Below are 10,287 nucleotides of genomic sequence, written 5' to 3'. Positions count from 1 at the left end.
GGGTACACTGTGGGACTTCAGAGCCAAAACACCTAGCCATGGCTCAACATGATCTCTCTAGTCCTGGAATTGCCACTAGCTGCTTAACTTTGTTGGAGCCACAGTTTCCTAATGAGTTAGAGTTGAGTAGAGATCTTTAAGAAAATTTCCAGTCCTAACACTTAAAATATCATGAAAACCATGACCTTACAGAATCCTCCTCTGCCAAATGCTTTATATTAAAGTTACATTTATCACACAACCAAACACCCATATCTGGACACTTACTTTCTAGCAACAACTGCAAGATAATCCAGAGGAAGAATTAACTAAAAAACCAATCATGGTATGTAAGTCACAGGAAAAATACATCTCCTTGGAGGAATAAGGTTGCAGTTTATCAGTCCTAAATTCACAAATTTCCCCAGACACTGATGTGAGACCTACCTAGAGGGCAGGTTACAGAACTGGGTTTCCTACAATATGGTTTCTGAACTAACTAAAGAGCTTCCAAAGCATGTACATTTCCTGACATTAGGCGGCGGAAAATTCTTCCCCCTTCAGAGCAAAACGTCCCCCAGGACCTCCTAAAGGAGTTATAATTGATTTTAAACCATCTCACCAAACATAATTATAAGTACTTGTGTGCTCGCTTCGGCAGCATATATACTAAAATTGGAACGATATGGAGAAGATTAGCATGGTCCCTGTGCAAGGATGACATGCAAATTCGTGAAGCATTCCATATTTTTATGTATATGTATAGCGGATTCACGTTGCTATAAAGCAGAAACTAACACACCATTATAAAACAATTATACTCCAATAAAGATGTTTTAAAAAAAAAAGTACTTGTAAGATTCCTCAAAATACCTCTGGAGTATCCATACAGAGACACAGAGTAGAGCTATACATTTGGAGAAGAATTAATATTAAATTTATTTCACCAAACACTGTGAACTACCCACTAGAGTGACCTACCATTCAGCTTACCTGAAGAGCAAAAATTTAAATCTAAATGATTAAAGTCTCAAATCTTATTTTAATAATACAAGCAGGATTGGACAGTATCTTCCTGCAGTGTGTGAAGTAGTTCATACTCACTGTACTTTTTCACTGTGTGTAAAGAGGGACATCAAGTGGTCTAAGTTCTGGAAGACGGGCATTTTCTCAAAAATCTTTTAAGCTCCTATGGCTCCCTGATAGGATGGATAGAAAAAAGGAGTGCAGAGGATAGAAAGTTTCAAAACACTCACCTTTTTAAAAAATTACTTGAATAATTTCAGCCAATTTTTGTAAGGATCAATTTTCCTTAGTTAGAGACAGTTTTCTTTTGGATACTCAGTCATATCTCAATTATCCCTAGTAGGTAAGGGATATAATACTGTTTAGAATACATAAATAATGTACCATAGTATGTGTGTATGTAGGTATTTTGTTATAGGCTATTTTGCTTTCCTATTGCATTTTTTATGTTACATAATAAAGTTAATTTGTTATTCCTGAACAACAACAACAACAAAAAGACCTGAAAAAGCCCAAAGCATCGTGAATGCTAAGGTAAAGTTGTGAAAAATAAATTTGCTACAGTATGCAAGGACTAAACCATACAACTTTTTTAAAAAGATAGTTATAGCTTGTCTACATCTATGATTTGAAATGTATCCCAAATAAAAGTGCTGGGCACTTCTATTCCCATACACTTGTAACCCCTTTGTCCTGTTTATGGAACAGATAAATGAAGAAGAGCTTTATAACAATTTTCAGCAAGAAAGAAAAGTTAGGCTGCTGGATAACTGCACAGAAAGCCACTATTGACAAGAACCACCTGCCTACTATTATTTAAATGTTTCTCATATCAGAAAAGCATGAAGTTCTTTTGAGGTTGTTTCTCCCCTTAGTCCTTCAGGCCAGACTCTACAGATAAGCGGGGAACTGAGAGGCATTACTACTTGGTCTTGCCTGAGCTATTGAGTTTATAGTAAAATAAAATAAAATATAGTAAAATAAAAATTAAGTAAAATAAAAATTATAGTGAAAAAAAAATTTATAGTAAAATAAAAATTAACCACTGGTGGCGCAGTGGTTGAAGAGTCCACCTGCCGATGCAGGGGACGCGGGTTCGTGCCCCGGTCTGGGAGGATCCCACATGCTGCGGAGCGGCTGGGCCCGTGAGCCATGGCCGCTGATCCTGTGCGTCCAGAGCCTGTGCTCCGCAACGGGAGAGGCCACAGCAGTGAGAGGCCCGCGTACCGCAAAAAAAAAAAAAAAAAAAAATTAAGCTAATGTGGACACTAAGCAACAAAAGAGTTAAACAAGTATAAATTGAAATAACAAAACTCATTCTATAACAGTGACTCCTTCAGTTCTTAGTGAAGTGGAATGATCAATGAAGTACATGGGCAGGGGAGTCCCACCACCTCACTTCCAAGCCAGGTCAGCCTCTTCCAAACTCTACCAAGCTATTTAACTGATCAAGATCATGTTTCTTCCTATATGAAATGGGAATACCCACGTCAACGGGTTATGGTGAGAAACAATCAGATTGAAAGCATTTGTCAAAGTGTCTGGCACATAGCCAACACTCTGTACATGCTAGCTGCTACTCTTATTAACCCAGGAGTGAGATTATCCAACTGAAGGACAATATTTGGACAGGACATCCTGATCTGAGAATGTCTCTCATTTCTCATACTGACATAATTTAAGTTCTCCCTTTCATGAATTCTTTTTTGAAAACTTAATTCCAAAAGTAATACACATATATTTTATAAATAAAAAACACTAAAGAATAGGTTCAAAGTGAGAGTCCTATACCCATCTCCAATACCAACTGTGATTATTCTTATTTTAAAAGTCACAACTGCTCTTGGTTTGAGAACCAGTTTTGTTCTTCATTTTATATGTGTCTATCCCTTTATATGTTTAAACAAAAACAGATGTAGTTATTTATAATATTTTAAAATAGAAATTGAACCATGTTATAAAAATTATTCTAATATTTGCACTTTCACTTAACAACATATCCAGGATATCCTTCAGTATATGTTAGTGTGTGAAGATTTATGCTGTTGACATAAATTTAATAGTAAATTTTAAATAAAGAGACAAGATAAGGACACAAAGTGTTCTTTCATCACTGTTTAACTTTTAAGAGCAATGACTGCGTTAAGATTATGTTGATTTTTTTAAGTCCTTTACCATTTAGAGATATCTACTGAAATATTTACAGATAAATTATATGATGCCTAGGATTGGCTTCAAAATAACTGGAAAAGGGATAGAGAGAAGGAAAATGAGGGGATAAAAATAAAACAAGATCGGCCATGAGTTAATAATTAAGCTGGTTGGTGAGTATATGAGTGTTAGACTATTCTCTGTACTTTGAAATATTTCTGAAATTTTCCATATTAAAAAATTTTTAATATTTTCTATCCTTAAAATTTAGCTATTAAATTCCAAACAGCTATGCATTTAACTTACAGCAATTAATTTCTGTTTAATTTAATTTTAGTTTAATCAACAAAACCAATGGTTCCCAACACCCATCCCCTAAACAGCACAAACAAAAAACAACTTAGCTTCCTTGTAGTTTGAATGTTGCTATAAAAATCCAAATACAATAACCAGCCCAGAGAAGCAGTGTTCACTAATGTTATGGGGATATTTATCAACAGGTGTAAATTATAAACTATTATAATTATTGCTTTTTAGAGTTAATGAAGAAGTGTTTTTTCTCTTATGTTGAAATTATAGCAGCTGGTTGAAAACAGAAAAACAGTTTAGTCTATGTACAGCCAAAAAAATCAAGAAGATAATGTTGTGTGCTTTATTCACCCAGATAAAAAGACATACAATCTGGAGTGTACTCACCAAAACTCTGCCCTGCTGAAGCCAAGAGGAGGCCTTTGTTATGCCACTGGAGTAGAATAATTTTTTGAATCTTTGACTTGTATTTTGCTCTATGTACACCTCAATAGTTTCAAGAAGGCAGACAAACGCTTAATATCTTAAAGGGCACAGAACACAAGCTGCTTGGATTCTACAGCTCTTCCTGACTCTTGGCAATGTCTACACTCACTGAAGAGGTAGGTCCATGTGGGCTGAAGGCAGATGGGATAGCCAGAGTACCTTCTAGGGCAGCAAAAGGGAAAAGGAAAAGTTTTCTCAATATTGGAAAGAGGTCAGGATTCAGAAGGTGCGGTGAGACACAGAACCTGGCAAGACGAGAGGGTGTCTGTGTGGTGCACCCAGAGAGGCTGAATGGTTGGCCCCCCAGTCCTTTCAAAGATTCCTAACACCAAGCATGAACTAGAAACAGTGGAGGAGCAGAGTCTAGTAGGACCAAGTTAGCTGGACAATGGCCATCTCCATATTATCCAGTGAGAGCCAATGATCAATGACAAGAGCTATGATCTTCACTATGGTTTGGCACCATTTAAGATCCTGAATCTTTGCACAATGTTTGGGACAAGAGAGCACTACACAAATATTTAGACTTAATTCCTGCCAGCCCAGAAGTATGATGAGATTTTACCTAGATTTGGGTTTAAGTGACTTTAAAGAAAATAAACATGTGCAATAGTTTTTACAGATCTGGGTTTGTGTTTGTTAATTCACACAGATGACTCCATTTAAAAAGCAACCATGCCAATAAAAGTGGCTATAAAAGCAACCTGCATCCATGCTGTAATAATAACCATCTTTCACATCTGCACAGCTTTGTACATTTGGTAAGGTGTCTTCACATGTTATCTCATTTGATCCTCACAGAGTTAAGAGGGTTCAGTGGCTCTCAAGCTGTTGAGAGTAGATGCGCAGGAGCAAATGGCTTAATGGAAGACAGGATTTTCTCCCAGGCATCTATCTGGTCACTAGATATTTCCTTTGCTCAGCTGCATTCTCATTCTCTCTCTCTGTCTCTCTCTGTCTCTCTCTGTCTCTCTCTCTCTCACTCCCTTTCTCTCTCTATCAGAACAGGAGGAAAAATTTATTCAACTCTTCCTTTAAAAACATCTGTACAAAGTTGTCATTTCTCAGATGAATTTCACAGAACCCAATGCCAAGGATGACTTGACTTCTTAAGGGGTTGCAATTTAGGCTGCCACCCAATGGTGGTAGTAAGTCATGGTGAAACCTTCTCATGAAACAGAAAAACAGAACAAAACAAATACTATTTGAGAAGGAAAAGAGATTATAACACTTTGCAATGCCTTCTTACTATCAGAAACAGATACCTTTCTTAAAACAACTCAACAGATGTAAAGTTTATTTAAAAAGTATTTTTCTATTGCAAACTTTTAAAGCCAAAGGATTTAATAGAAGTTGCCTCTGAGGAATGGGAGTTGGGGGAATGAAGCAGGTAAGACTCATTTCTCTACTTAGTACATTTCTATATTTTTGTATTGGTTACAATAAAATATATTACTTTTGTAATACGCTTAATTTGAAAACTAAAGAATTTTTTAATCAAAGGAAACTAATCTCTAATTCAGTTCTTTTCCTCTTTATCACAAAACATCATTGCTAGTTCTCTTTTGCTTCTATACCTTACAGGGAATGAAAAAGAAAACCCTCATTTCTTTAATTGTTCACTTTTGTCACGAATGACCCTGCCCTGGCTTGTCCATGTCCTCTAGCCAGGAATTTCCAACTGTGGCAAGAACACCAGAGAAGGACTCAGAACCAGCATCAGAATTAAAGTTTCACTCTCCGTCAACCTACACCATCTGGGTACAAGGCTGAATGCATCTGTCATTGCTTTTTCAGGCATACTCAGAGCAAACAGGCAGTAATCTAGGAGAGCAAGTTTTTTTGTTTGTTTCTTTTGTAAAGTTGTAAGAGGAAAAATTTCTCCAAAAGGCAAAATGCATTTTAACATCTGCAAAACTTACTACAAATAATAAATAAAATAACAGAATAGCTACAAACATATAACTGTCCTTGTAAGAAAAAGAATGGGCTTTTTATTTTTGTAATGTGGGACTCATATTCTTAACAATGGTAGAGGGATATGAAACAGTGAAAGACTCTGATTTGGCTTGGTTCAAAGTCCCAGCAGACTCCTTTTCAACTACTGGCTTTGACTTCTATAAGTTTTCTTCGTACGTAAGAACTTGTCATAGGTAAAAAGAAAACCATTCAGTCTCTCCAGCCCTCTGATTTAACTTTTCTTTTTTTCCTCCTTATTATTAGTAAACACACAATTTCCCCTAGAAGAAAATAAACATCCATCTTAGCTGTGTCTTGACTTCCACAACCATAACATGTTCCCCTACCAATTCATTTCCACATTATTTTTCTTTCTGAGAACCCCCTCCATCCTTCAAAAATGTCTTCCAGGTTTAGACATGGTAGCTTCATTTGCATAAATTAATCATATTTTAAAATTTTTTCTCTTCACAATCCCCATAGCAACTGGCTTCTTTAGAAACTTCTACAGAGAGTCCAAAGATATCATATCTTTTAACTGAACAGAATATTTTGAACAGAATTAGTACAGGAAAATAAGATGGTTTCATTACCACGTCCTTGGCCTTTCATTCCTTTTATTTTTTTTTCTTTTGTAAAATAAAACTTTGTCAATTCCGCTATACAGAATTGGTTAGGTATTCTGGGGCTTATCATTTATTAAAGAATGTGTATTTTAAAAGATGCTATCTCACCCATTTTAAAGTGCAGTTTTTCATGTATTCATTCCGTAAGTATTTGAGTATACTAAGAACCGCTTGAAGCTGTGATTCAGGTAACTATAAAACTCAGAACTGGGGCTTCCCTGGTGGCGCAGTGGTTGAGAGTCCGCCTGCCGATGCAGGGGACACGGGTTCGTGCCCCGGTCTGGGAGGATCCCACGTGCCGCGGAGCGGCTGGGCCCGTGAGCCATGGCCGCTGAGCCTGCGCGTCCGGAGCCTGTCCTCCGCAACGGGAGGGGCCACAACAGTGAGAGGCCCGCGTAACGCATAAAAAAAAAAAAAAAAAAAAAAAAAAAAAAAAAAAAAAAAAAAAAAAAACTCAGAACTGCCCTCCTGCACCTGCAATCATGTTAGGTGACAATAAAAAGCAGTGTATAATTAAACACTGAAACTGTAAAACAGCCCTATCAGCATTCAGGAAAAAAAAGGAAATCATCATTTTTGGTTGATGTAAGAGGAAGATGAAATTTGAATTGGGTTCTGAGAGATAGGCAGGATTTGAAAAGTTGAAAAAAGAAAACATTATTCCAGGCATCACTCCAGAAATAGAAGGCAGTATGAATATTTACATGCAGGGTAAATATGGAATGTTTGGAGGCACAACGAGTAGATTAGTTTGGCTAGAGGAGGCTAAATTGAGGCATACAAGACAGGGCTAAAAAGCTAGGAGATAAGGCTAGAGGGCAGGTGTAGAAAGCCTTGACCATCAGCCTGGATTTTATCTCATAGGTGATAGGATGAACTAGTTAAAATAGGAAATTAAAAGAAATTAGGAAGAGTAAGCTAAAAGAATGTTTGAGATTACTTGAGGGCCAGACTTTCTCCCTACCTTGTTTTTTTCTTCCTCCATTTCCCTACTCCACTTTCAGTCAGAGTAATTTTTTAAAATTCCGTCTCTAAACACTTTTTATTGAATTATAATTAGCATTAAATATCATATTAGTTTCAGCTGTACATGATTCGACATTTTTATTCATTATGAAATAACCACAATAAGACCAGTGACCATCCATCACCATACAGTTGTTACCATATTATTGACAATATTCTCTATGTGTACATTACATCCCCATGGCTTATTTATTTTATAGCTGGAAGTTTGTACCTATTAATCCTCCTTCACCTGTTTAGTCCATCCCCTGACCCCCTCTTCCCCCGACATCCACTAGTTTGTCCTATCTATAACTCTGCTTCTATTCTGTTTCATTTGTTCATTTTGTTTTTTAGATTCCACAAATTACTGAAACCACATGGTATTTATTTTTCTCTGTCTGACTTATTTCACTTAGCATAATACCCACCAGGTCCTTCCTTGTGGCTGCAAATGACAAGACTTCATTCTTTACTATATATATAGAGAGAGAGAGAGAAAGAGAGAGAGGGAGAGGGAGAGGGAGAGAGAGAGAGAGAGAGAGAGAGAGAGAGAGAGAGAGAGAGAGAGAGAGAGAGAGAGAGAGAGAAAGGAAGGGAGGGAGGGAGGGAGGAAGGAAGGAAAGAAGAGACCACATCTTTATCCATTCATCTGTCAGTGGACACTTAGGTTGGTCCTATATGTTGGCTACTGTAAACAATGCTGCAATGAACACAGGGATACAAATATCTTTTCAAATTTGTATTTTCTCCAGATAAATACCTGCAAGTGGAGTTGCTGGATCATATGGTAGTTCTATTTTTAGTTTTTTGAGGAACCTCCAGTTTTCCATAGTGGCTGCACCAAGTTACATTCCCACAAACAGCGCACGAGAGTTCCCTTTTCTCCACATCCTCACCAACACTTGTTTCCTGTCTTTTTGATAACAGCCAATCTGACAGGTGTGAGCTATCTCACTGTGGTTTTGATTTGCATTTACCTGATGATTAGTGGTGTTTAGCACCACTCCACGTGTTTTGACCATCTATATGTCTTCTTTGGGAAAATGTCTATTTAGGTCCTCTGATTTTTTAATGGAGTTGTTTGGTTTTTTGGATATTGTGTTGTATTAGTTCTTTATATATCTTGGACATTAACCCTTTGTCAGATATATCATTTGCAAATACCTTCTCCCATTCCTTGGTTGCCTTTAGATCTGTTGGTGATTTCCTTCACTGTGCAAAAGGTTTTTAGTTTGATACAGTCCCATTTGTTTATTTTTGCTCGTTTCCCTTGCCTGAGGAGATTGCTAAGACCAATGTCAAAAAGGTGACTGCCCAGTTTTCTTCTAGGAGCTTTGTGGTTACAGGTCTTACATTTAAGTCTTTAATCCATTTTGAGTTTATTTTTGTATATGGTGTAAGAAGTGGTCCAGTTTCATTCTTTTGCATGTAGCTGCCCTGTTTTCCCAACACCATTTATGGAAGACACTATCTTTTCCCCATTGTATATTCTTGTCTCCTTTGTCACAGATGAATTTACCATGTGAGCAGGGGTTTATTTCTGGACTCTCTATTCTGACCCATTTTTCTATGTGTACGCTTTTGTGCCAGTACTGTACTTTTGATTACTAGAACTTTGTAGCATGCTACACACGCTGAGCGTGTGATACTTTCAGCTTTGTCTTTCCTTCTCAAGATTGCTTTTGCTATTTGGGGTCTTCTGTGGTCCCATACAAATGTTAGCATTGTTCTAGTTCTGTGAAAAATGCTATGCATATTTTGAAAGGAATTGCACTGAATCTGTAGATTGATTTGTGTAGCACAGACATTTTAAGGATATTGATTCTTCCAGTCCATGAGCACTGTGTATCTTTCCATTTATTTGTGTCGTTTTCAAATTCTGTCGTCTATATGTTAGTTTTCAAAAGTACAGGTCCTTCACCTCTTTGGTTTAATTTATTGCTAGGTATTTTTTTCTTCTGATGCAATTGTAAATGGGACTATTTTCTATGTTTCTCTTTCTCATAGTTTATCAGTGTATAAAAATGCAACAAATTTCTGCATATTAATTTTGTATCTTGCAACTCTACTGAATTCATCTATTAGTTCTAATAGTTTTTGGTTGTTGGTCAGAGTGATCTTAAGATTAACACAATTCTGTTGTGCCTTTTTTTGGTTTTTTTATTTTATTTTTGGCTGCATTGGGTCTTTGTTGCTGTACACGGGCTTTTTCTAGTTGCGGCGAGTGGGGGCTACTCTTCATTGTGGTGCGCAGGCTTCTCATTGAGGTGGCTCCTCTTATTGCAGAGCACAGACTCTAGGCACAAAGGCTTCAGTAGTTGTGGCACGCGGGCTCAGTAGTTGTGGCTCACAGGCTCTAGAGCACAGCCCCAGTAGTTGTGGCGCACGGGCTTAGTTGCTCCGCGGTATGTGGGATCTTCCTAAACCAGGGCTCGAACCCGTGTCTTCTGCATTGGCAGGCGGATTCTTAACTACTGCACCACCAGGGAAGTCCCCATATTGTACAGTTTTTAAATGATGCCATTCTCCTGGTAAAACAGTTCAATAGCTTCACAGGAACTTTCAAAATCCTACCGACTTAACATATGGCCTTTAAGATCTGGCCCCAGGTTGCCTCTCCAGACTTGTCACTTACACAATAGCCATCGTTCAAACACCCTTCCATCTGAATTAAATTCTCCTTCATTACTCCTGCCCCTTTCCCTTTTTTGTCTGGTATATACTTAATTCATCTTGAGGTCTC

The 10,287-nt window shown here is 37.5% G+C and overlaps 1 non-coding gene across 1 annotated transcript; it reads left to right on the top strand.

The window, feature by feature from the left end:
- Nucleotides 1-624: 624 nt before the first annotated feature.
- LOC116744859 lies at nucleotides 625-731 on the top strand. The gene has a single exon (XR_004347187.1). It is a non-coding gene; the product is annotated as a U6 spliceosomal RNA (small nuclear RNA).
- The last annotated feature ends 9,556 nt before the right edge of the window (nucleotides 732-10,287 follow it).

This window comes from Phocoena sinus, chromosome 19 (genome assembly GCF_008692025.1).
Source record: "Phocoena sinus isolate mPhoSin1 chromosome 19, mPhoSin1.pri, whole genome shotgun sequence".
NCBI classification, from domain to species: domain Eukaryota; kingdom Metazoa; phylum Chordata; class Mammalia; order Artiodactyla; family Phocoenidae; genus Phocoena; species Phocoena sinus.
Note: the sequence above shows the minus strand (reverse complement) of the source record. Positions and strands in the feature narration are given on the sequence as shown.